The 26,562-nt window shown below is 48.3% G+C and overlaps 1 long non-coding RNA gene across 1 annotated transcript in view; it reads right to left on the bottom strand.

Moving 5' to 3' along the window:
* The window catches only part of LOC146203690 (uncharacterized), a 371,705-nt gene that overhangs the window by 61,666 nt on the left and 283,477 nt on the right, over positions 1-26,562 (bottom strand). The window contains exon 4 of the long non-coding RNA XR_014703903.1: positions 8,929-9,067. This is a non-coding gene — a long non-coding RNA (uncharacterized LOC146203690). The remainder of the gene's footprint in view (positions 1-8,928; positions 9,068-26,562) is intronic.

Below are 26,562 nucleotides of genomic sequence, written 5' to 3'. Positions count from 1 at the left end.
GAAGACCTCGCGTCTCGTCCTAGAAAATTTAAGGCTTAGCCACTGCTTTAAACCAATATGCCCGCTCGTTTCTCTGTTGCAAAAATTGTTGGAGCTTCGGCTTCTAGCTCCACAATCTGCGCTTGTTTTCTGCAATTTATTTATTTTACCCTCAAGCCCAGAGGCATTACAGAGGGGAGTGGAGGGTACAGAACTTAATAACAAACAAATAGAAAATAACGCAGACAAGTCAGTCGACTACATATACAATGTTGGCTGTGGCAGTACGAAAATGATCAATGTTTTCAATGCTGGCGATCGGAGCGGGAAGGTGGTTCCAGCCCTTGGAGATACGAGGGGTGAAAGATTCGCGGCATGTTTGTGTCTTGAATAAAGAAATCCCAACCTTGTGTGCATGATCCAGTCGAGAAGAGATGTATGAAGGCGAGGGAACGAGTGCGGTACGAATCTGGGGGAATATTTTATGAAAAAAAAAAAAAAAACATGCGCGAAAGTTTACGACGAGACGCCAAAGAAGGGAGGTTTAAAATGCGCTTCATAGTTGAAATACTAGCGGTACGATGATAGTTGTACAGGATGAAAAGAGCGGAGTTATTCTGAACCATTTCAAGGGCGCGAGTTAGGTTAGCACAATGTGAGTCCCAGATGGACGCAGCATATTCTAGTTTAGTACGGACAAGTGTTTTGTACAAGAAGAGTTTAAGAGAGCTAGGGGCGGAAGAAAAATTACGACGGAGATAACCGAGAACGAGTGGCATTGTTAATTATCATGTTAATGTGAAGTGACCAAGTGAGACCTGAAGAGATTTCAACGCCAAGTGAGACCTGAAGAGATTTCAACGCCTAGGTAATGGTAGGAAGTGACGGATTCTAGAACTGTGTTATTTAGAAAGTAGAGCGTAGGAACTGAGGAAATTCTGGAGACACGTATGAATTTACATTTAGAGGTGTTAAGATCCAATTTCCACAAATTACACCAGTTAGAGATAGCATCAATGTCAAGTTGCAAGGCTCTAGAATCGTCGGAGCTGTTAATTTCACGAAAGACAACACAATCATCAGCAAACAAATTAATATTAGAAGAAACACAGTTAGGTAGATCATTCATATATATGAGGAATAACAAAGGACCTAAGACGGAACTCTAAGGCACACCAGAGCCAACGGAGCTTAAGGAAGAGTTAAGATTGTTGCCAGATACAAACTGGGAACGGTTTAAAAGAAAGTGTTCTATCCAACGTAGAAGGTTAGGTTGAATATTTAGTTGAGATAGTTTAAAGAGGAGAAGACTGTGAGAAACGTTTTCTGTGAAGATGATGAGCCCTTTTGGCTGGACGCTGATGAAGAGGAAGCAGTCTGTGGAATTGTGATCGCGCAGATCATCGTGCTGGTTTGATCATCGTGCGCTTGCTTGCCGACCTCGACGCCATCCTCGACATATAGATTAAACCTTCTCTTACACTTGGTGGAGGTGCGGCCTGATACCCTTGCCTCACGCTGGAGCTTCGCACCCGTACGCTACCGGTAATTCACATGGCCGAAGAGGAACACCCACCAACTGCCCCGATGACCCCGCCGGTCGTCTGCTCTGGCTCCTTGCGCCAGTGAGACCCTGCGCTCCTCAGTGGGACAGACGACACCGACTGTGACGACTGGCTTGCGTCATACGAGCGAGTGAGTTCGTACATTAAGTGGGACGATGCAACAAAGTTAACAAACGTTATCTTTTATTTGACCGGAGTCGCTAACCTGTGGTATCGTAACCACGAAGCCGAAATCACGAATTGGGACTCATTTAAGGCAAACCTTACCACCGTCTTTGGTCGTCCTACTGTACGCAAGCTCCGCGCTGAGCAACGCTTGCACGATCGAACGCAGCGGCTCGGCGAGACGTTTACCAGCTACATTGAAGATGTTCCGCCTATGCAGTCGCGTAAACGCCCAGATGCCCGAGGCACAAAAGATCAAACACATCCTGAAGGGCATCGAATATGACACCTTCCTCATGTTGACATCCCGGGATTTGACAACTGTTGCACAAGTTGTCAACCTTTGTCAAAGCTACGATGAGTTGCGCAAGCAGCGACTCCTCCCTTGACAGCCTTCCGCGCCTGTGGAATCACTTTCTGGCCTCTCCGCTACATCTGAGACCTCATCGCTGCTGCAGCAGCTCAATGATTTCATCCGAGAGGAAGTTGCTCGCCAAATATCACTATTGCCAACAAACTGCGAGCTTTCCCGCAATTTGGCGCCCCTTCGACAGGTCATCGCCGACCGCGTGGCGAACGCCCTTCCCCCTGTCCATCCGCCATCGCCCATTCCTCAGCCCGCACAAGCCATTGAGACCCTCGCATACGCCGACGTCGCTCCACCTGTCGCTTCACCAATTACATGCGCCCCCGCTCCTGTCGCACCGCTGACGTACGCTGCGGTCGCTGTCCGACCACGGCCACCTAGCTACCCTGTGGTGTACGCTACGCCTCCAGCACCTGTACAGGAATATCTTCAGGCGCCACAGCCTTTCGTCCCGCCTCGACCTCAGCGCCGCAATTCATGGCGAACAAGTGATAACTGTCCCATTTGTTATCCTTGTGGATGTACTGGCCATATTGCCCGGTACTGCCGAAATCGCACTCCCGATGAGTTTCTATCGCGCCGAACATCACCTTTCTGGCAGCCAACCCGGGATCAGTACGCAGCCGCCGATTCATCTGCAGGTTCCGTTGCGAATGACAGTACTACCTTTTCTACTCGCCGCTCAACCTCGCTGCGTCGCCGCTCCCTATCTCCTCTGCGCCGGCGTCCCAATCTTGCGCAAGAGGAAAACTGAATGCCGCAGTTCCTGAGGCGAGAACTGCGCAACGAGCGAACTGTAAAAGGCCTCACCTATCTCCTGCAAATCTCCTTGAAGTTTCTGTTGAGAGGGTTATAGTACTGACTCTGGTCGACACCGGCGCTGCTGTTACTGCCATGGCTGCAAGTCTTTGTCGTTCCTTGCGCAAAGTGACGACACCTATTTCAGGATTCTCGCTATGCACGGCAAGTGCCCAGCCTGTAGAGCTTATAGCGGTGTGCACCGCTCGAGTAATCATTCAAGAAGTTTTGTACGCAATAGAGTTCGTAGTTTCGCCTTCCTCCTCTCATGATCTTATCTTGGGTTGGGATTTTCTGTCGCGTCATAATGTGGTGATCAACTGTGCACGTGCCGAACTGGAGTTTTTTGCGCTCGACGAACCGTCGCCGAACGTTCCTTTTCCCAAAGTCCTCGTTGCCGAAGATACTGATCTCCCTGCGTGCTCTTTCGTCCTTGTGCCCACCGCTTGTGCTTTTCCCGCCGTACTGACGTACTTTTCATCCCATCACCTATCTTTCTAAGCCGCAAAAATCTTCTGCCGTACGCCGTACTTTCTGTGTCAGCTGGCCTCACCGCGCTCTGGATTTGTAATCCGCTCTCATTTCCCGTATCTCTGCGTCGCGGTGAATGCCTCGGCATCATCCAGCTCATTGATTCTATTCTCCCTGGTGACGCAACACCCGCTTCACAGCCCGCTGACTTGGCTGCACTTACACCACCTGTTCTTGCGCTGGACCAGTCTTCTGCCGACGTTTTCCTCCGCTCCATCGATGCCAGTTTTCCTGAACCCCGACGCTCTGTACTTCTCACGCTGCTTCATCAGTTCCGTTCTTCATTCGACTCTCAGCAGCCTGCTTTGAGCCGCACATCAACTGTTGCCCACCACATTGACACCGGTTCCCATGCTCCTCTGCGTCAGCGCCCCTATCGAGTGTCGGCCACTGAGCGCCGAGTTATTGAGGGCCAAGTTCAAACAATGTTACAGAATGGAGTGATTGAGCCTTCTAATAGTCCCTGGTCCTCCCCTGTTGTCCTAGTGAGGAAGAAAGACGGTTCTATTCGCTTCTGCGTTGACTACCTTCGCCTAAACAAAATCACGAGGAAAGACGTCTTCCCTCTTCCGCGTATAGATGATGCATTGGACTGCTTACAAGGTACTGAACTTTTTTCTTCCCTTGATTTACGATCCGGTTACTGGCAGGCGCCCATGGCTGCGGAAGATCGCCCTAAAACCGTGTTTGTCCCCCCCGATGGCCTCTTTTAATTTACCGTCATGCCGTTCGGTCTCTGCAATGCTCCTGCTACATTCGAGCGTATGATGGATACAATTCTGCGTGGCCTAAAATGGAAGACGTGCCTCTGTTACCTTGACGACATCGTGGTGTTCTCGCCGGACTTTGCGACCCATCTCTCTCGACTGAAGCAGGTCTTGACATGTCTTGCGAACGCTGGTCTGCAGCTCAACTTGAAGAAGTGTCGTTTCGCTGCTCGTGAGCTGACCATTTTGGGCCACATTGTGTCCAAAAATGGTATCCGTTCTGATCCCGCCAAACTTCGAGCTGTGACTGCATTCCCGAAACCTACTACCATCAAGCAACTGAGGAGTGTTTTGGGTTTGTGCTCATACTTTCGGCGTTTTATACGGAACTTTGCTCCCATTGTCGCCCCGCTGACTGAGCTCCTCGACAATAACTCAGACATTTCGCTGTGGTCATCAGCATGCGACGACGCCTACAACACCTTGCGCCGCCTCCTCACAGTCCCGCCTATCCTGCGCCATTTTGACCCCCAGGCGCCAACCGAAGTGCATGCAGACGCGAGTGGTGTCGTCCTCGGAGCTGTGCTTGCTCAGCGCCCCTCTGGCTTCGGTGAGTACGTAGTCGCTTACGCCAGCCGCACTCTCACCAAAGCCGAAGCGAACTACTCTGTAACGGAAAAGGAGTGCTTGGCCATTGTCTGGGCAATCACAATGTTTCGCCCTTACCTTTACGGCCGTTCTTTTGACGTAGTCACGGACCATCATGCCCTATGCTGGCTTTCATCGCTCAAGGACCCATCCGGCCGCTTGGCACGGTGGGCTCTGCATTTGCGAGAATACGATATCCGCGTTATTTACCGATCTGGTCGAAAACATAAAGACGCCGACGCTTTATCTCGCTCACCGCTTCCAGCCGACCTTGCCAGCCTCTCCGTCTTAGACTCCGTGGCATCTTCGTCCGACGTCAGTGACATGCCTACCGAACAACGGAAGGATCCATGGATCGCCTCTCTTATTGACTACCTTTCAAACCAATCAGCGATGACCCCTTCACGCGCCCTTCGCCGCCAAGCTTCCCACTATGAGATTCGAGATAACCTCCTTTACCGGCACAACTACAGCTCAAGTGGACGGAAATGGCTCCTCGTGCTTCCGCGCCATTTACAGACTCAAATATGTACAGCCTTTCATGCCGATCCACAGTGCGGACACGCGGGAGTTTTCAAGACGTACACACGAATCCGTCTTCATTACTATTGGCGCGGTATGTACAACTCGGTTCTCGGGTACGTTCGATCGTGCCTGACGTGCCAACGCCGCAAACCTGCCTCTCCCCGTTCGGCTGGTGAGTTACAGCCTGTCACATGCCCGCTTAGACCCTTAGACCGCAGTGGAATTGACCTATATGGCCCTCTTCCGTACACACCCGATGGCAATCGCTGGGTCATTGTCGCCGTGGACCACCTGACGCGATATGCCGAAACCGCCCAGCTGCAACAGCCGAGATGTGGCCGGTTTCTTATTGGAGAACTTCATTCTCCGTCACGGTGCTCCTCGTGAATTTCTCAGCGACAGAGGCCGTGTTTTCTTATCCGAAGTCGTTGAAGCCCTGCTCGATCAGTGCAAAATCATTCACCAGACTTGCACCGCTTACCACCCGCAAACGAACGGCCTTGTTGAACGATTCAATCGCACCCTCGGCGACATGCTCGCGAAGTACGTCGTATCCAACCCCACGAACTGGGACATTGTCCTTCCTTATATCACCTATGCGTACAACACTGCTACGCAATCTAGCACGGGTTTCTCTCCGTTCTTTTTGCTTTACGGTCGGCATCCATCTACTCCCCTTGATACGGTCCTCCCCTACAACCCTGATCCATCAGAATACACTACAGTGACAGAAGCTGCCAAGTATGCCGAAGAATGCCGCCAGATTGCCCGCACGTGTACGACCGACTCTCAGTGGCGCCAAAAACATCGCCATGACACCGATCAGGAGAATGCACCACACTTTGAGCCCGGCTCACTTGTGTGGCTATGGGTTCCATCCGGTAGCCCCGGTTTCTCTGCAAAGCTGATCTCAAAGTATCACGGGCCCTACCGTGTCGTCGAGCGCACTTCACCAGTGAACTATATTGTTGAGCCGCTTACGCCATCTTCTGATTTGCGACGCCGTGGCCGCGAGACTGTACATGATCATCGTCTTAAGCCGTTCTACGATCCAATTGTACCTTTGTCCCCTTAAGTCGCCAGGATGGCTCCTTTTTCTCTGGGGGCATTGTGAAGAAGATGAGCCCTTTTGGCTGGACGCTGATGAAGGGAAGTAGTCTGTGGAATTGTGATCGCGCAGATCACCGTGCTGTTTTGATCATCGCGCGCTTCCTTGCCGACCTCGACGTCGTCCTCGATGTATAGATTAAACCTTCTGTTACATTTCAAATGCTTTTTTAAAGTCGAGAAATGTGCAGTCAGCTTGTCAATTGCGATCAATGATAACGTGAAGATTATGAGAGAATAATAACAGTTGGGTTTCACATGAGAGAGACTTTGGGGAACCATGTTGCGAGTTGGTGAAGAACGAGTTAGTTTCAAGAAAGTTAACAATATTTGAGTAAAGGATGTGTTCAAGTAATTTGCATGGTATACTTGTTACTGATATCGGACAGCAATTGAGAGGGGAATTTTTGCTACCTGATTTGTGGACGGGGACCACCTTCCCGACATTCCAGTCGGCAGGAAGAGCGCCGGTGTCGAGGGACTGCTGAAAAATCTTGCAGAGCATGAGTGATGAGCAGGTGCGGGTGCTTTCCAAAATTGGGTACTGATTAGGTCGATACCGGGGCTAGATGTTTTATGTGCGTCAATTAAATGCACGATAGCAGTAGGATCAATGCAGACCAGATCCATCACCGGGTGCGCGTATGACTCAGCAGGTGGAAATATTTAGTAGGACAGAGGAGAACATTATTACAGAAAACTTTGTTTAAGACTTCAGGGCACTCTGAATCCGGAAATAGGAGTCCGTTGGAGTCTCTTAAGTGAATTGAGTTGTCTTGTTTTGGTTTAAATGTGCGCCAAAATTTTTTGGCGTCAGTGGAAAGCATAGACGGTAAAGTGAAATTAAAGAGAAGTTAGCTTTAGCGTTTTTAAGCGCGTGTACATATGCGATATTAGCTGTCTTATAGGCTACCCACCAAGTGTCAGAAGGGGCACGCGTAGCATTACGGAACAAGCGTTTTTTTATTAGATAGCCTTTTTAGGTGGAGGTTATACCAAGGAGCATTGGAGTTGGAAGATATGTTTCAGAGGGGAATATACTTATCTACCAGTTGATGGACTTTAGTAGTGAAGTTGAGCCAATTAGTTTCTACAGGCCGAGTTTCGAAACCATCCAGGAAGAAGTCGAGGAAAAGAGAGAGCTCGTTGTTAATAGCTTCGAAATTAGCTTTGCTGTAGTCTCTAATTACTTTAGTTGTCCTATCTATTTGCAAAGAAGGGGCTACAATTTCAAAGTGGATAGCTAAATGGTTGCTTATCCCGGGCAGGTATGACACATTCGAAACGAGCTCAGGGTTCGCTGTTAATATTAAATTCTGGATGTTGGTGGATGAGTCTGTTACCCTAGTAGGCTGTAAGACTAACTGAGAAAAAGAGAATATTTGGTACGGAAGATCCGAGAACACGAGCCCCTGCCCCGGCGGAACGCGTGCCTTCTGCGCGCCCCAAAGTTCCAGTATCTAGCTTCTGATTCAAAGGCGCTTGTGTAGATGAGGGTCAGAAGATCGGTCAGCACGAACCCATGCTCCTGTGCAGCGCGTGCCTTCTGCGCGCCGCAAAGTTCCAGTATCTAGCTTCTGATTCACAGGCGCTTGACTAGATGCGGGTCAGAAGATCGGTCAGCACGAGCCCATGCTCCTGTGCAGCGCGTGCCTTCTGCGCGGCGCGCCCCAGTGTCACACGTGCCTTGATCTCGATTCATAGGCGTTCGTGTAGATGCGGGTAAGCTTTTTGTTGCGGAGCCAACACTACGCTAGTCGCTAAGCCATTTTTCGGAGCCCCGGATGAGCCAAGCTGCGCATACGCGAGGAGCAAGTGACGTCACACTGAGCACAGCTGGAGAACCGCGTCGGAGCCGCCGCCTACTCCGCTGCGCGGGTGACTCCTGGAGTAAGAAACTCTATGGGTGACTCAGAGGTGCCACCGCCGCCGCGCCAGCTGCGCATGTGCCAGGAGGGAGTGACATCACATGGTGTACAATGGCTTGCCGGGCCACCGCCGACTCCTCTCAGATGTTGCTTCCGCAATTCTACTCGAGATGGCCGTTGGTCAAACAGCAGCCAATTTTAAGGCGAAAAACTTTAATGTCTCCTACTGTTATTAGCAAATGTGTCCGCGTTTCGGATGCATGTCTTTTATGGGCTTATGCCAATCACCATTGAAGCTTTACTTAATCAATAGCAATCATATGATATCAAAACATGATTTAAGGTATTTGAGGATAATTTAATAATTTCCGACTAATAATAAAATAGTTACGCAAATGCTCATAGGAACCCATGCATTTTGAGGTCATCGTAGCTATCAGTAACCACGACTTATAGTTAAGGGATGTTTAACTAACACTAACTAGACATTAACTAGTACTCAGAAAGTGCAAGTTATGGTTAACTATCACTAACCAATAATAATGGTAAGACGTTTCTAGACGTAAATAGCCGTCACATGCTGACGTCATGACCGGATGTGACGCCATCATGACATCTCATCCGGTTATCCAAGACGACCGGTCCGGAGGGGCCAGAATAGCGCTCACCTGTATCTGTCGTGCTGCGTCGTTCTCAGAGAAGTTAACTCAATGTCAACCTTTCACCCGCACGTGGTCCGCAGGGCGACCGCTAGGTGACGTCTCCGGTTCCTCCTCCTCGATCTCACCAGGGCAACATGACCGCCAGCTGTGTGAAGTGACAAGCGAATCGTAGATGATGGTTGTTGCTTTGCCGCAAAAAACAAAAATACCTATCGCGCATGGCTAATACTAGTGTTCCTATCGACAGTGAACATTTCCCCTCATGCCTAGGATAATCTGCGCCACTGTTATCTGCGCGGAGCTGAAGAGAGTAATCTTCCAATCGACAAAGTGTACGTGGCACCGGTGTCACGAAGTGTTTGTGATTATCGCAAGTGTTTCTAATACCCGCTAGGATCTTCACGGCCGACGGCCAGTAACAGTAGTTCACGGGGATTTTCGTGCGCACGAATCGGCTCCTCAGCGCATCGAAAAGTGCCCGTGCATGTGTTGCGAAACTGTTTACGACTTGTGCGACTGCCTCCTAGCAAGGAAGAGAACTGTCGATGTTTGCAAAGTTCGTCACACACTGTTTTCGTAATGCTGAAATTAACTTGATGATAGTTAGTCGGGCATCCGTCCCGCTGGTCGCAGTGACCGCGTGACAGGAACGAGCTCACAACGTTGTTTCCGCGACGTGTCCATCCTCTGCGTTGATTGCGGTTTGTATGTGTGTTGTGCTTGAAAAATGCTTGCGCGTGCGCCGTGGCCTTCGACAACGAAACTGTACGCAAAACGGGGTTTAGCTGCACTGCTGTCGGGCTACTTTATACTATTCTGCGGTTTGCGCTTTGTGCTGATATGGTTGCTCGAGAGTACCGTATAAACTCAAAATATTTGTGTACTTTCACGGCGAGCTGTCACTTCGAAAGTACCTTCCTGTTTATTTATTTTTATTTCCTGCTGGCTATGTGCAACTATGTCTGCAATAAGTATCTGTGTGATGAATCGGTCGACTGAACACAACTTCTATACGTGATGTGTTGGACACTTTATCACCACAGCAGGTCATTTTCAAAAAAGAAAATATTATTTTGACGCGATGCCAAAAAATATTGTATAGTATGGCGGGAGGTTATGCTTATGAAAAAAGGCACACCTTATGCAACGGTGCCTCATGATATGGAACTTTGGTCTACTTAAGCCATATTGAGCATAAAAGCGTATTTGAGTAAAAAGAAAGAAAAAAAGGAAAATATTGTGGTTACAATCTGCTTTCTTCTTGCATAACTTGGGTAGGTTAAGTTCATTGGACAACTGCTCAGACAAGGATGTGGTGTAGCTTTCATACTGACATGATGCTGCTGCGACGACCCGACAAAGTACAGGAAGCAGTGTGTATATGTACTTGTAATGCACGCTATATAGTTACCCGCCTCATATAGGTTGGCCTCCGAGTGCTGCTTGTTCTCGTCATTATCTCAAAAGCATGCACCCCCTTCCAATGTAAAGCATCTGATGAAAGACTACAGGACTATTTGAGCATTGCTTATGACATGCATTATTTATACTAACTCTACTTATGTACTTACTCTCAATGCATTACCAACCTATATAAAGAATGTATTACATTGGCAGTCAAGAATGGCACTTCATTTCATGTTGAGTACAATGTATGTTGTGCAGCAGAATTTTAGAGATAAAATTAGAACTGGCATAGATCTTGAATCCATGTAACAGCAGTGACAAATACTGCATGCATTCTTCACATCACTGAAGAGGCATATTCAACTGAATTCTGAATAGTAATGTTAGTGAAGCCAATTCTTTAGAACTCTTTCTAGAGTGCAAGCAGATACGGGAAGAAAAGGATCTGTCATTGCAGATGAAAAGGCTGCATAATTTCTGCTACTTTGTTCGGGAGAACATTGTTACATGTTGTTTTTTCAATGTGCAATGTGACCAAAGTGGACATCTGTTTTCATTGCATAGCAACCTTAAATCTACACCTCAAGTAACTATGACCTGGCAAAGCATGACACGGTCCATGTCATGCAGGACATGTTAATATAATGTGTGCCGAGTAATCAATCATTTGCATATCATGGTGGTGGCAGCTCCAGGGTTTGGTTCTAGGGGGAGCGAAAGGACTTTCTGTTAACCAAAAAAGAATAGAATCGATTTCTTGTTTACTTTTATTTATCAAACTATACCATGCGCTTTATTGTTGAACAATAAATGTCAAAGAAAGTAAATGTTTTAACTTGACTCATGCTTTGCATAGAACGCTTCTTTGAGCAATATTCATATATAATCATTTTTATGTTTAACTTACAATATTATAGCTTGAATAATAGTGTTCTCCTTACACGGTCTTTATATCTTGATTTGAAAAATGGCCAGAGGATGATTTTACTTGCTAGAAGGCTTCTTAGGAGAGGGAGGAGGGAGAAAGGGGGGCAGCACATCAGCTTCCACCATATCAGTTAAGACCACAGATGCGTCTCGATCGTTTCACTTGAAGGGGGTCCCAAGAGGAATGCTTAACCATCTTTATGCCAGCAAACCATGCATACCAAGAATCACGGGTAAATTTATTCAAACATTAAAGTAGGTAGAGTGGTCTGGACTATTCAGAGTTGATTGCCTTAGTCTCTCGTGATTTTCCATTCGCCTCGGTTTTTCTGCAGTTAGTAAAAACTAATTAGTGACTTCTTTATTTATTGGCCCCAGAAGCAAAGCATTCGTTTCAAAGTTATAGGTAGTGTTGAAAAACAGCTACCCGCAATATTTGCATCAAGATATGATTCCCATAGCTTTATTCACTGGCTTCCAAATCGAGCTACCATATGACTAGCTGCTCACACATCTCTCACCCACATCATGCAAAGCCACACCTTGGAGAGCACTTTTTACAAAAGCAGATTTTGTTATCTGAGCCACATTTCAGGACATTGAAGTGGAATTGCTGTCATGCAGACGCTTTCATTATTGAGCTTGTTGCCGTTTAGCATCGTGAAAAAATAGAACTCACTTTGGTGCAAACGTTTCTGTCAGCTGTTTTGGAAGAACATTTACTATTTCTTTATTGATACTATTTGTTCTTGAAGACAATAATTTAAATGTTAACTACATAGTCTTAATAATTATAAGGTTTTGCAATGAAACACGAGACTAGGCTAGGCAACTCTCAACAGCCCACAGCTGGATTAATTCACTGGACTTTTTGAAAGCTAGGACACCTGGTATATAACACACTCCATGGTCTGTTTTTTTTTTAGTTGTGTTAATGTCACAGCCACCTTCTGTTTTAAGTACATCACACAATATGCCAGGTTTTGATTTTGGGAACTCTCGGATTTAAATAATGTGTTTTATTGTACAAACATATCTCTGATGAAAATAAATTGCATTCACCCGACATAATGCTTTCATAAAGCAGTAGCACGTAGTAAAAACATGTAGTAACAGCAGGGCAAACTGCAGCTTATATGAATACCTTAATTTCCATCCTGGGCAATAATTACCCTGGCTGTATTCACACATAGCAATAGCTTAACATGTTCCATGCCGAAATGCTCATGCTTTAGCTTCCATGTTACAGCCCAGAACTGCATCCAAAAAATCAATCAATTGTGAGTGAGCTGTTCTTCTCTTTAGGTAATGCCATTGAGTCTCCATTTCCTTTCGACACCTCTGTCCTATATTTAATTTTAATTTTCCTGTAGGGGGGTGCGGTGGAAGGCGAAAAAGAGCTTGCACTTGCTCACACTTGAAGCAATTCACTGTTAGATCCTCTTCCATAATTGCTATTTTTCCCGGGTTGCACTGGTTCAAGCTTCACTCCGTCGTTTTTGTTTCTTTTTTTTTTTCTTTTGTAGCCCTTTTCTGTATATATGACCGAACCATCATATCATTGCTCTTTGAATGTTTCTTTCAACATTCTTGATTTTAGCGCTAGGTGAATATCGCAATTGCAGACTCTCGTCTTTTATTCTCACTGCACACATATACCTTCGCATCATCGGGACCGGTACCTGCTACCTTTGCAAATGTAACTCTTTATTGGTCTGATTGCGCCCACAAAACAATAAAGCAAAACAGCTTCATCAATAGTAGCAATCGTGCTCATCGGTCGTCGAACTAGGAAGGCACGTTCATTCGGCAGTGCTCAATTTAAATTCGGCGAAGAGACATCTAGACAACCAGCGAAGGCTTACAGGAAATGAGAGAAAAATGGACAGACGATGGCGGTGCTGCTACGTACCGGGCGAGTAAAGGCGAATTCAAATTTACGGTGGTCGCGATGTAACCGCTCAAGAACTCTACTGAATCGCTACTCATTTGACAGCTGACGAGAGTCCGTGAGCACAGAAAAAACCACGCCACGGTGATCCCGAGGCAAGTGAACTGTACCGAGATAATGAAATCGGTAGTACCACGCAGCACGGGTTGCGCGACAGCTTTGAACGTCATTTGAGGGAGCATGCTATTGGACAGAAGGCGATGCCTGGGCGTGCCAATCGGGATGCTGGAGCCGTCCGGCTGACCGGAAGTCAGCAAAACCATCGTACAACACCCTTTCCGCACCATGTTCTGAAGCGCACAGAAAACGTGCGGACCGTGCGGAGCCAGTCGAAAAGCGAACGTACAGCAGCTTATATGCCAGCTTATATGCAGCTTATATTTAGTGAGCCAAAGTGCCCCATGAATTTTTCGGTTGCGAAAGCAACACTACGCTAGTCGTCGAGACATTTCGTGTGGCACAGCATGGGCCAAGCTGCGCATGAGTGAGGTGCCGTGTCATCACACGGCACCTCACGCATGCAGCTGGTGGGTCGGAGCTGCCGTTTCCGCCGAGCTTCGTCGCGCGCTCCGCCGGTGCCAGAGAAGTGACGTCATAACTACAGATGGCGCCAGCGGCGCATCACACTCTTCATTGGTTGTGCTGTGAAGAAGTGTGTGTGTGGTGCATATATAGCCAGGAGCACACGGACAGAGTCGACTAACTATGGAGAAGGAGAGCCCAGCCGATGCTCAGTGCATAGCTTGAGCTATCTTAAGCATATTCTAAACGTAGCCATGAAGCTGTCGCTTTCGCAACTCAACTAGCTTTAACCAGAGCTAAACCACTGCCATTTTTAAGGTTCTCTCGGCTCATGGTGCATCTGCACAAAGGAGGCCGCCGTACAAGACCAGCGTTCATGACTGCCGGACGCGTCATCAGGAAATGTCCGCCATGTGAAGACAGACTAAAGGAAAAACGATTGATAGTAATAGGTAGCAATTAACAGAAATTATGACAGAGATAATAGAGGTTATAAGGACTAATGACTTCTGACTTGTAATGACCCATTATTTTCACAACTTGTAATGACTACAATTAATTAGAAAGAACTGAGGCGTTATCTAGCGAAGAAACCCTATCACTTTCAGTGTAGTAGCCCACGTAACTACATGTTAGCAAAATATATCTGATTTTCCTAAAAACAAACTGTTCTTTTTTCTTCTAGGAGTGCTTGTCATAATTTATTATATTTTGCGCAGTCTCTCCACTGCGTCTTTAAATAAAAACCACCCCTCCTTTCGTCCCGCGAGAGGCATATTTTCAGGTTTTACCTCTCGATGGCGCCACATTGATTAAAATTCCGTGAATAAAGCGATGATCAGTTCAGTTCAGGCGTTCAGTCGTGTCCGACTCTTCGTGACCCTATGGACCATGTCACGCCACGCTTTCCGGTCTCTCACTATCTTCTTAACATCACATAGCTTCATCTGCAATGCCTCGAGAATGCCATCTAACCATCGCGTTCGCTGCCTACCCCTTCTCCGGCGACCCTCAACCTTTCCCAACATCAAATCTTTCTCCAGTGACTCCTCTCGTCTCATCAGATGACCAAAGTAGCTGAGCTTTAACTTTAGAATTTGACCCTCCAATGAGCAGTCAGGGTTTATGGTCAACAATATCGACTGATTTGATCTTCTGGCAGTCCAAGGAACTCTTAAGAGTCTTCGCCAGCACCACAATTCAAACGCGTCAATTCTTCGGCGGTCAGCCTTTTTCACAGTCCAACTCTCGCATCCATACATCACAACTGGAAAGACCATAGCACGGGTTATACGGATCTTGGTTGGCAGACTAATGTCTCTGCTCTTTACTAGGCGGTCAATGCTAACCATTGCTCTCTTTCCCAGAAGCAGGCGTCTCCTAATTTCATGGCTGCAGTCTCCTTCCGAGGTAATCTTGGCGCCCAAGAACAGAAAGTCTGTCACAGCTTCCACTTCTTGTCCATTGATGCTCCAGGACTTGATAGGGCAAGACGCCATGATCTTCGTATTTTTAATATTCAGTTTAAGCCCAAACTTCTCACTCTCTTCTTGTACGCGCATCAGAAGTCTCTTGAGTTCCACTTCACTTTCTGCCATTAAAGTGGTATCATCCGCATATCTAAGGTTGTTGATACGTTTTCCAGCAATCTTCACTCCAGCTGAAGACTCGTCCAGACCGGCCTTTCTCATGATGCACTCTGCATATAGGTTAAATAGGCAGGGCGACAGTATGCAGCCTTGCCTCACCCCTTTCTCAATCGGAAACAAATCAGTAAGACCATGCCCAGTTCTGACTGTGGCCTCTTGCCCTTCATAAAGGTTCCTGAGGAGACAGATGAGGTGAATTGGAACTCCCATCTCTTGGAGAGCTTGCCACTTTAGCCAAAAGCGATGATAGCGCCCATTAAAACTTCCGTCGGCGAGCCGTGCGTTTAGTGCCGCAATCTCCCTGAGTGCAAAAGTGAAAAGGACGTTACTCTACGCAAAAAAGTGTATAATTACTATCTGGCTAGTGAAATGTATATTTGTTTTTGGTAAGTCTTTTCCTGACCACCAGTCGTCATCGCGGTCTCTGTTCATGGTTTCAAACATTGGACTACATAAAAAATTTGGAGGACGCTTAAGCTTCGCCTTCAAGAGTGGAACGCGATAGCGTTATTGCACCTCGTTCGCACCGCCCACTCATTCGCTCGGTATGCTCTTGAGTCACACAGCGTTCGGCGCGGCAACGAAACGTGCGCCTGAGCAAGCGGAACGAACCAAAGAACTCGGTGTCTCGGAGGGAGAAAGCCGGGCAGCGACGCGCCATGAAGGCGGACGCGATCATGGGGCTGACGCCTTGATGGGATCGTCCTCTATCTCGCTTGGGAGCACCACGCCGAAGCATGATTCCTCGGAAGCAGCTCGGCACACATCGCAGGGGACGCTTTCCCAGCAGAAGCGATACGGCGCAGCGATCACGTCAAAGGCGTCCGGCATCAGACGCTGCACCTAGCAATCGCGCTGTGAGCGGAAAAAGGAGCCGCGTCGCCTAAACACCTCTGTTCGAGTGACGAACGCTGGATGTTGGAAGGGGAGAGAGCGAGAAAACTTATTAAACGCAAGGGTATTGGGGCATCCTTGCACCGGTACCCGCGCGGCCCGAAGGGGAGAAGCGGATGAGCGATGATAGTGATCTAAAGGAAAGACGCTTGATTCTACAACCCGTGAGGGTGCACGGCGAAACATAGGGGTGAGTGGCGCGCCACGTGTCGGGGCAGCGCCGCACATTGCGAGGAGGGGTTCTTCTGTGTTTGCCGCAAGATGGCTCTGCATGAGCGCAGGGCGCAGAAGAAATGTAGCGGAAACGTACTTCGCTACTCGTGTAACTGAGACTTCTGTAACATGCTCATAATTACCGATATACACCGCAGTATAACGTTCCACGGCACGTTTCTAAGGCAACACCGCATTCACTAGAAGCGCTTTTGTACCGCTTTCAAGCATCGAACTCGTGGCTGAGTGGTAGCGTCTCCGTCTCACACTCCAGAGATCCTGGTTCGATTCCCACCCAGCCCATCTTGGAAGTTGCTTTTTATTTATGAAGTGCATGCCGGAATTTATCGCTCACGGCCAACGCCGCCGACGACACCGGCTTTTCTGCGACACGAGCTCCTTAACGGGCGCATGCACTGATCGAAAAGTGCTCGATGAAAAATTTCTACAGCGTTTCTACCACAACATCAATTTTTCCATTGCGCCAAAAACATTTTGAGAAAAATGTTCTGTACCTTTAAGGGGTATCAAGATCCTGTAATTTCTGGCGACGTTTTCGTGAACGCGTAGGGTAAATCTAGTTGTTTAGTTCGGCGTTTAACGACCCAAAGCGACTCTCGCTATGAGGGATGTTGCAGTGAAGGGCTCGGGATACTTTCGACCACAGACGGTTCTTTAGTGGCCCCGACATCGTGCATTGCAAGGAAATCTTGCACATCCCCTCCATCGAAACACAACTGCCAAAGACGGAGTCAAACCTAAGTCTCGCGACCTACTAGTCGAGCGCCGAACTATGGCGCCACTGAGGCGATTCCGTTCTACTTGTTATGATATATGTCTAAGCGGGAAATGTAGACATAATTATGCGAAATCTTAACGCAGGAAGGCAGCTATTATTTAAATGCGGGTCTGAAACATGAAAGCTGGCAGAAGACATGGCTGGTCATTGATTGGTCGCTGGATCTTGCGACGTCGCGAGACATCTTGACAAAGCCTACTTGTCAGAAGCTGCCAAGACGGTGAGAGGGAAATCGCGCTCGGGACGGTAGAAACCCATGTCAGACACGCCACAAACGATAGTAGTATTAAGTGAAAGTTGCAATTAGTGATAGTGGTATAGTCGCAGATGCAATATGTGATAATTTTGATAGTAGTAGCTACCGATAGCGTTGATGATTAAAGGAATGACGATGTATTAGCGATAGAGGTAGTTGAAGAGGTTGCTAGAGGACCTCCCACCTCGGGCCTGTACGACAGCGTCCTCTATGTGTTTGTTGGATCTGCTTGTATTGACATGTGATTAAAGATTAATTTTCCGTCACTCGTGCCAGTGTGTCGTCTCTCTCTGTCAATCCTCCCCGTCACCTCACAAGGCCTAAACGGCACTCCACATGGTGTCAGAAGTGGGATCGGTGTAACGCGTCGAGGAGCTGCGTAGCTCAAGCCACTAGCAGCGACTTGCACAATGAACAGCAAGGGAGACTCCGACAGTACGCGGTATCTACAGAATCGAATGACCAGGCTTCGTAGTGCGGCGTTGCTCTGCGCCAGCCTGAGGCCTTCGACTTATCCGACAGAGAATTGTGGCCCTCTTGGCTAGCCCAGTATGAAGACTACGCCTTCGCTTCTGGCATTTCAGCGGTGCCTGAAGATATAAAGATAACCTGCTGCTTTACTGGATGGGCCACGAGGCGCGGTGCCTCTTGAATTCATTCTCTTCGGACGCATCCTATTCTGATATAGTATGTTGCTTTGGGGACCACTTCGTACACCCAGCCAGCGACGTTTACGAATGTACCAAGTTTCATCGTTGTGTGCAGCAGCCAGGAGAGAGCGTCGACGCATTTTACGCTGAGCTCATGCTTGGTTGTAGGCCTGGCGAACGCATACCTCACGGACCAGCTCGCTCGCAACTCGAAGCTCTCGCACAAAGAAGCATAGGTGCAAGTACGGCAAGCAGAAGACGCGGACAAGGAACGCGCCTCGATAAGCCAGACTTCGACAGGTGTGAACTTGGATGCTGCTAAGCTCGGCGTCAGATGCAAGCAGCGTGGAACCAAGCCTAGCATTCCACCCATGTTTGCAGCTGCTAAACAACGAGGCTGGGCGATTTGCAGCCCTACGGGCCAAACTGATACGTGTTCTTTCAGCGGCTGCACTGCTCATCCTTGCGTTGAATTCCCAGCACGCTAGTACCGCGGCAATTTCTGTCGCAAAGAGGGGCACTTTGCTCAGGTTTGTCGATTGCGCAAAAAACGGAAGCCAAATTGGAACCATTGCGCCTGAGTGCAGTCGCCAATACAAGGGCATAACCAGCCGAACTTCTTGTCAACTCAACCAGCTCGTCCTTGGGAAAAGGTAAAAGCTGACCTGTTTCACGGTAAATTCACTATATATAGTCACTGTGGACTATTACTCAATTTCCTGAGGTTCAGCTACCATATCTGCAGTGAAGTCTGTCTTCGCCCGGTCCGGCATTCTTCTCGGTGTAAGGACGGATAATGGACCTCAGTTTGAAGTTCACTCAGTTTGCCCGCTATTGCTGTTTCGAGCACAAGACGAGCAGCCGTAGGTTCCCACAGTCCAATGGGAAGTGAAGCACGCTCTGCGGACTGCCTAGGAGCTCTTGGTGAAGACACAAGACTCATTTTTCGCGCTGCTGAGTTACAGGATACTCCAGATATCTTGGGATACAGTCCAGCCCAGCTGTTGTTTGGGCGTTGGTTAGGAACTCGCCTCCAAAAGCACACGGCAAGGAAGACTTCAGACCGCCATCACCTCACCAGGCGACAGAAGCAAGGGCTACAAGGGGAAGCAGGCCAGAGACTTCAATCGAAGGCACGCAGCTCGAGAGCTTCCTCCTCTGCTGCCGGTAGACAGGGTACGGGTACTTGCGGAGAGGTGTCCTGCTACAGTGCTCCCTCCTGGTCAACGTCCATGTTGCTCCATTGTGGAAGCTGACACTGAAGGGCCTATAGCGAAACCTCTCTATAGCGAAACCTGAAGGCTCCAGTGGTCTTCATACCTGCAGCATTTCCAGTCATACAGCAAGCCCAGGAAGACTGTCCAATCCAAGTGGTGATTTTGGCGCATACTGAACACGTAGCGGCCATCCAGTGATAGCGCCAAGATGCTGGAACTAGTACTGTGAGGTGCAGTGCCAAGGGTTCCACGAGGAAGGAAAATGTAGAGGTCACTAAAAGGGCTCCCACCTCGGGCCTGGACGACAGTACCCTCTATGTGTATATTGGATCTGATTGGCTTGACATATAAATAAAGATTACTTGTACGTCACTCGTGCGAGTGAGTCGTCTCTCTCTTTCTGTCGCTACTCACCATCAACCCACTTGCCTAAACGGCACTCAACAGTAGTGATAGTTGGTGATTGTGGTAATCAGTGATAGCAGTGATGATGGTGGCGAAGATGATGTGTTAGAAACAGTGGTGATGATGATAGTGGCGATGACGATAACGAGTTCGTTAGTGATAGTAATGATGACAGTGTAGATGATGACGGGGATGTAGGTATAGTAATTCTGATGATAGTTGGTGATAAGAGGAAAGAGAAATGCTTTTTCACATTGCCGCTCTTAAAGGGCAACTTAGGCGATTTATCAACCGTAATGAGTTAATGATTGATTTATATTGCTGGAAACCATCCTGTGTTGGTAACACGCCCACGTGAAATGTTCCGAGCATACATACGTTCTCAGGTGCAGGTGTGGCGCCGGATCGCACGATTCAATTTATCGCGAAGCTCTTTTTTCTCGGGAAATCGGTGGTAAATCACTGTTGTTTCTCGTAGAATAACTAGTGCAGCCAACAACACACTAGCTACCAGCCATCGCTGCAAATGAATGCCTTAAAGTGCGAGCTCAAACTACACGGCATTGACAACCGTGATTCCAAGATCTATGCTGTTTGCAAGCAAGCTATCGGCCGTTTCTGCGTTGTGCCAGGCTGTTTTTGAGTGGCGCTGCCATCGCCCTGTCCCGAACAAGTAGCACCTCATAGGATCGTACAGACGACACGCCACAACGTACAAGCCGCTGTCAGTAGGGTCGTTGCACTCTCGCCGTCGTCTGCTCGAAATCTCTACACGGCTGTGACATCATCAAGAACAGTGTTGGCCGTAAACGTTTCCTGTCTGGCAGCGCCAGTCGTGGGTCTCGGAGCGCTATTTTTAAAGTTACTTTGCGGGAAAACTTAAGCGTCCTCAAATGTGCTTTTTGGAACATATATTTTGACATAAAGAAGAACGTTTACTGAAAATGTCGTTACCTGTGAGCACCGAAAAATCGCCGGAGATGCCCTTTAAGCAGACTTCACCAATCCTGTAATTTTAATGTGAATGTAAGTTGAATGGGCCTTAGCCAGCCTTGCTAAGAACAAAGCTAGCGGAATTGATGGCATTCCAGCTGAGTTGCTTCAAAACCTCAACCATGACGCTGTTAACATTCTGCATACATTATGTCAGAAGATTTGGACAACCCTGCAGTGGCCACAGGATTGGAGGAGGTCAGTTTACATCCCCATTCCAAAGAAAGGCAGTGCCAAAGATTGTTCCAACTACCGCACGATCGCGCTTATTTCGCATGCTAGCAAGGTGATGTTGAAAATCCTCCAAGGTAGGCTGAAGCAGTATGTGGATCGGGAGCTTCCGGACGTGCAAGCTGGGTTTCGCAAGGGCAGAGGAACTAGAGACCAAACTGCCAACCTTCGCTGTATCATGGAAAAAGCAAGAGAGTTCCAGAAACCCACCTACTTCTGATTTATTGATTATGCGAAAGCGTTTGACTGCGTAGATCACAGCAGATTGTGGCAAGCTCTCCAAGAGATGGGAGTTCCAATTCACCTCATCTGTCTCCTCAGGAACCTGTATGAAGAGCAAGAGGCCACAGTCAGAACTGGGCATGGTCTTACTGATTGGTTTCCGATTGAGAAAGGAGTGAGGCAAGGCTGCATACTGTCGCCCTGCCTATTTAACCTATATGCAGAGCGCATCATGAGGAAGGCCGGTCTGGACGAGTCTTCAGCTGGAGTGAAGATTGCTGGAAAACGTATCAACAACCTTAGATATACGGATGATACCACTTTAATGGCAGAAAGTGAAGTGGAACTCAAGAGACTTCTGATGCGCGTACAAGAAGAGAGTGAGAAGTTCGGGCTTAAACTGAACATTAAAAAGACAAAGGTCATGGCGTCTTGCCCTATCAAGTCCTGGAGCATCAAGGGACAAGAAGTGGAGGCGGTGACAGATTTTCACTTCTTGGGCTCCAAGATTACCTCGGAAGGAGACTGCAGCCATGAAATTAGGAGACGCCTGCTTCTGGGAAAGAGAGCAATGGTTAGCCTTGACCGCCTAGCAGAGACATTGGTCTGCCTACAAAGATCCGTATAACTCGTGCTATGGTCTTTCCAGCTGTGATGTATGGATGCGAGAGTTGGACTGTGAAAAAGGCTGACCACCGAAGAATTGACGCGTTTGAATTGTGGTGCTTGCGAAGACTCTTGAGAGTTCCTTGGACTGCCAGAAGATCAAATGAGTCGATATTGTCGACCATAAACCCTGACTGCTCATTGGAGGGTCAAATTCTAAAGTTAAAGCTCAGCTACTTTGGTCATCTGATGAGAAGAGAGGAGTCTCTGGAGAAAGATTTGATGTTGGGAAAGGGTGAGGGTCGCCGGAGAAGAGGTAGGCAGCGAACGCGATGGTTAGATGGCATCCTCGAGGCGCTGCAGATGAAGTTATGTGATGTTAGGAAGATAGTGAAAGACCGGAAAGCGTGGCGTGACATGGTCCATAGGGTCACGAAGAGTCGGACACGACTGAACTACTGAACTGACTATTTCACGAGGCCTAACCGGGCCTCCAGGATGTGCGTGGCTTGATCGTGAGTGTGACCCTGTCAAACAAAGTAGTAACAGCTCACCTGTAGTTAGGCGCCAAATGCGCGGGCCTAAAAGAGGCTGCAAAATGGCAGGCGCGGAAAAGGCTGCGACTCGGCTTCTTAAATAGGTGCGTCGACGGATGATGACAAAAGTCCCCCAACACGCCTCGGGAGAAGTCATTATCGGATTAGCCGTACAACAAGATTGTCTCGCTCGTGAGGCACCGACAGTAACTCAGCCCTGATGCGATGCGAGTGACATTTTGCTGCGCGCCATGGTTGCCAGCATAGGCGCATCGCGCAATTGTTACAACACGTCAGACCACGCCAGGATGGCGCGTGAGCCGGGTCCTTCTACTGTCTCGGCCGAAGAAACGTGCCGTGTCTGGCGGGCTGAGTTGCAATGGAAAGATGTAAATGACAACACATTGCCTAACGTGTGTATATCCTAGAGAATAGCCAAATTAAAACTTAGAACGAAAAAAATAGCGACAAACAGCTAAACCGAATTAAACCGTAATTCCGTACGTCTAACTCGCTGTAACCTCAGTTGAAACCTTGCTAATTTTCCATCTATGTTGGGCGGTCTTTCCCATAACATGGTATAATAATGGCCGCGTTTGGCCGAGTTTCTTTATCACGTTGATTGTGAGAATGTAATTAAAGACAAGGTCGCAGCAAACGACAGAAACACGCGCACCTATAATTTCATCAGACCTCAGTTGGAAGTAAGCGCTCGTGCATGTGTCCTTTGCTGTCTTTCATCAACGACTAACATTATGCGATAGCTTATGGCTGTATGCTAAAAACACTGTGAGATATTAGAGGTGCAAATCAAGGGATTAGGGACGGAACGAGTAGCGAAGATCATATACGCGAACGAGTATGCTCATTGAGAGCTGCAGAGGGAGGCTTTAACGCAGTCGTCACACCTTGCTCGGCCTGTGTTACCAGTGGAACCCCAACGCGAACAAAAATTAGCGTAACACTCCTCTGAACTTCATCATTGCCTGCCCCAAGTCACGAGTCTGGTTCTTTGGTCGCCTTCCTTCAGCGCTGTGAGTGTGCCGAGTTTGTGAAATGTACGGGTCGCAAGTCCAGATAGTCTCATTTCCTTGAAATTGGGTGAACTATCAGGGCCCTCACCCCATAGTAGGCATTTTACCTATGCGTTAAATGCAATAGATTTTTGTAATAACGTCTCCTAATGGTTTAGTTAATTGGTTACTTCTTGCGACGTATAAGGTTCTCAGTAATCAAGTTATTTTTAAATAATGGGCTATTTATTAATAGCCTGTCATGCTTTACCAAAAAGTTTCAACAAAGAATCTTGAACTCTGGCAGTCATTGATTTAAAGGAGAATTATTTCACATTCGACCCCCAACAGTCTAGCTGCGGAGCAACTGCGCGCAGCAGGACTCCCGCAGTCGCCGTGCTTTGACTAGGCCCCTTTTCGGGAGTTCGCATTTTATCACCGACTGCTCAACGGAATATAACGTAACCATCGTTGTGGTGAAGTGGTTAGGGCACTCGGCTACTGTGACGAAGGCTGCGGGATCTAATCCCGGCGGAGGCGGCCGCTTTTGGATGGAGGCGAAACGCATGTCGCCCGTGTGCTGTGCCATGCCAGTGCATGCTAAAAAAACCCATATGGTCTGATTTGTCGGAGCCTTCCACTACGGCATCTCTTATAGCCTGAGTCGCTTTGGGACATTAAACTCCATAAACCAACTAAGCTATAAACAGGACTTTCAGAGAGCTTGGTCTTTGTCCCCTCAGAGCACGAGCACAGAAGGGCGCCTTTTAATGCAAAAGCAACTCTTGCTCATGAGTGGCGTGCACAAAGCATCTCCAAAGCGCGTCCTCATTAAATGCCTTGAAAAAAAAAATCACATCCACACTAGGAATCGGGCAACCACTCTGCCGTGTACCAGCCGCTCACGCTAACCACTGTACCTCCTGAGAACCAGTCCATAATTCTACTTGTTTATGTAAGGACGCTGGAGGGCGTTAGGGGAAATCCGGCTCTAGCAGGTGGTAGCCAGCAGCTGACATGTTCGTGCACGAATTGCTCATCAGGTTGGGCAACTTGACGCGACCACGTTGTGGTGTTCTCTAGTTTCGGTTTTAAGAGTGGTGTACGCGGATTTCGGTTCCGAACTGCAGCACATGCTCAGAACAGCAGCGCATGGGCTGAGAGCACAGTCTCCTCCTGTGAACATATCCATGTATTTCGTCAGTGTGTCTCCAATAAACGAACGTGCCAGACGAATGTAACACTGACGACGAGGGAAGCGAAAGCCCACTGAATAAACGGGAGCGGTCAACTGACGATGGCGTCCTTGGAAGCCTCCATCGAGCATTTTCCCAGGGAAGTCCTGGACATCATGGATCCAGCACCTTTGATTCCACTTCGTGGCTAATTTTATCGCAACCGATTACCAAAAGCGAGCATGGCTCCTTAATCTGTGCGGGCAAGAGACAGTCTAGAAGTGTCATACGACGAGATCGTCGAAACATTGGCTATGCATTATGACCCCATGCCCATCCCAGCTCTACTACCACTGCAAGTTGCAGAGACGATATCAATAACCAGGCGAGTTCATTGCTGTTTATGTTGTTGTTTTACGGATATACTGGCCGCGGACTGTAACTTCGGCATCGAGGCACCGCCCGACCGCCGTGGAGGCGACGGCCGCCGCCGTAAGCTTCGTGCTCCCCTTGGATATCATATTACGCGACCGCTTCGTCCGCGGCGTCCGCAACGAATTTGTTCAACAGGGTCTTCTCGCCGAAAGAGCTCATGTTCTGGAAGGCCTTCGACCTCACCGAGAAGATGGAAATAGCGCTGCCCCGCAGCAACAGAGCGTAAGGTTGAAAACAGAAAACCTAAAAGCGCACAACACAAGCCAGAGGAAAGAGGCGCAAAGGGAGAACCGCACACTCCGCGCAAAGCGCGCTTCTACAGATGCGAGAGCTCGCACTACCCGGGAGAGTGCAGGCTTCGCAATGCTGCATGTAATTTTTGCCAAGAAAATTGGACACATCGAAAGAACTTGCACTGCAGAGAAAAAACAACGCAAAATTGCTACACATCATGTCGAGCTTAAGCCTGCAAGCCACAGTGTACAAGCATGGAACATTCGCTAGAGGTCAACAAGGGACCTGAATACAGTAGAACTGACCTACAATACCTCCACTTCTGGTGCGATCAGACTTAAACCTTTACATGTGGTTATGAGGGCATTTGAGCCTCGTTGGCACTACTGAAAGTTCGGAATAAGTAAAAAAATCACGTCCTTTTACTGCATATCATGGAAGCCAGCGGGCGCAACCTTCCGAGCCGCAACTAAAGAGGCACTGGCTACCCTCAGATGTGTAAAAATGTTCGAAACGCTTGATCTATTTCAAGCCTATTTGTCGTGTTTGCGCGTCGTCGATGTAGAAAAGACGTACGCGCTACTGTACTTTGTTAACTTTACTGTTAACTGTTAACTTTGTTTATTCACCAGACAAGAGGGTGCGACCAGCGTCGGCCGAGGCGTAAGCCAAACTGCCGGGCGAAGAACGGAGGGAACGGAGGCCGGAGATGGTGATGAGGCTTGCTTCCCAGAACTAGAGGAGGCTGAGGGATCCCGCCGTGGGGGGCGTCCCGCTGGACCCAGGCAGGTGGCGAGTTCTCCCGGCGAAGCGCGAAGAAGGTGCCGGGGCCTGTCCAATAACGCGCACTGCTCCACGGACGAGGACACAGCCCTTCGAACACAACACTATCAGTAGCTCGTAGTAACTGAAAACACTACAAACGTACTGACCGTGAATACCATGAATGAACTGTTACACTTTGAAGACTTCCATTCGTGACTACAGCAGCCTAGGCAATAATCCAGCGAATAATGGAGACAACTCTTGCAGGAATTCCGTGCACCAGCTTGCACCTCGACAACATATTTGTCTGCGGAAACATGAACTAGACCATGTACTGCCAAGATTGGACAGCATAGGTCTGCACCTACAAATGTCAGTTTGGCGTCTGCAGTCTGGAGTTCCTAGGAGGCTGCATTGACGAACAAGGTGTGCACATAACTGGACCGAAGGTTAAGGCCATTATGGATGCGCCAGCGCCGAAAACTAACGTTGAGCTCCAAGCATTCTTAGGGCTGCTTGCTTTTTACGACCGCTTCCTCA

The sequence above is a fragment of the Amblyomma maculatum genome, chromosome 1 (assembly GCF_055883805.1).
Source record: "Amblyomma maculatum isolate TAMU_Amacu chromosome 1, ASM5588380v1, whole genome shotgun sequence".
NCBI lineage: Eukaryota > Metazoa > Arthropoda > Arachnida > Ixodida > Ixodidae > Amblyomma > Amblyomma maculatum.
This window is presented reverse-complemented; position numbering and strand designations above follow the sequence as displayed.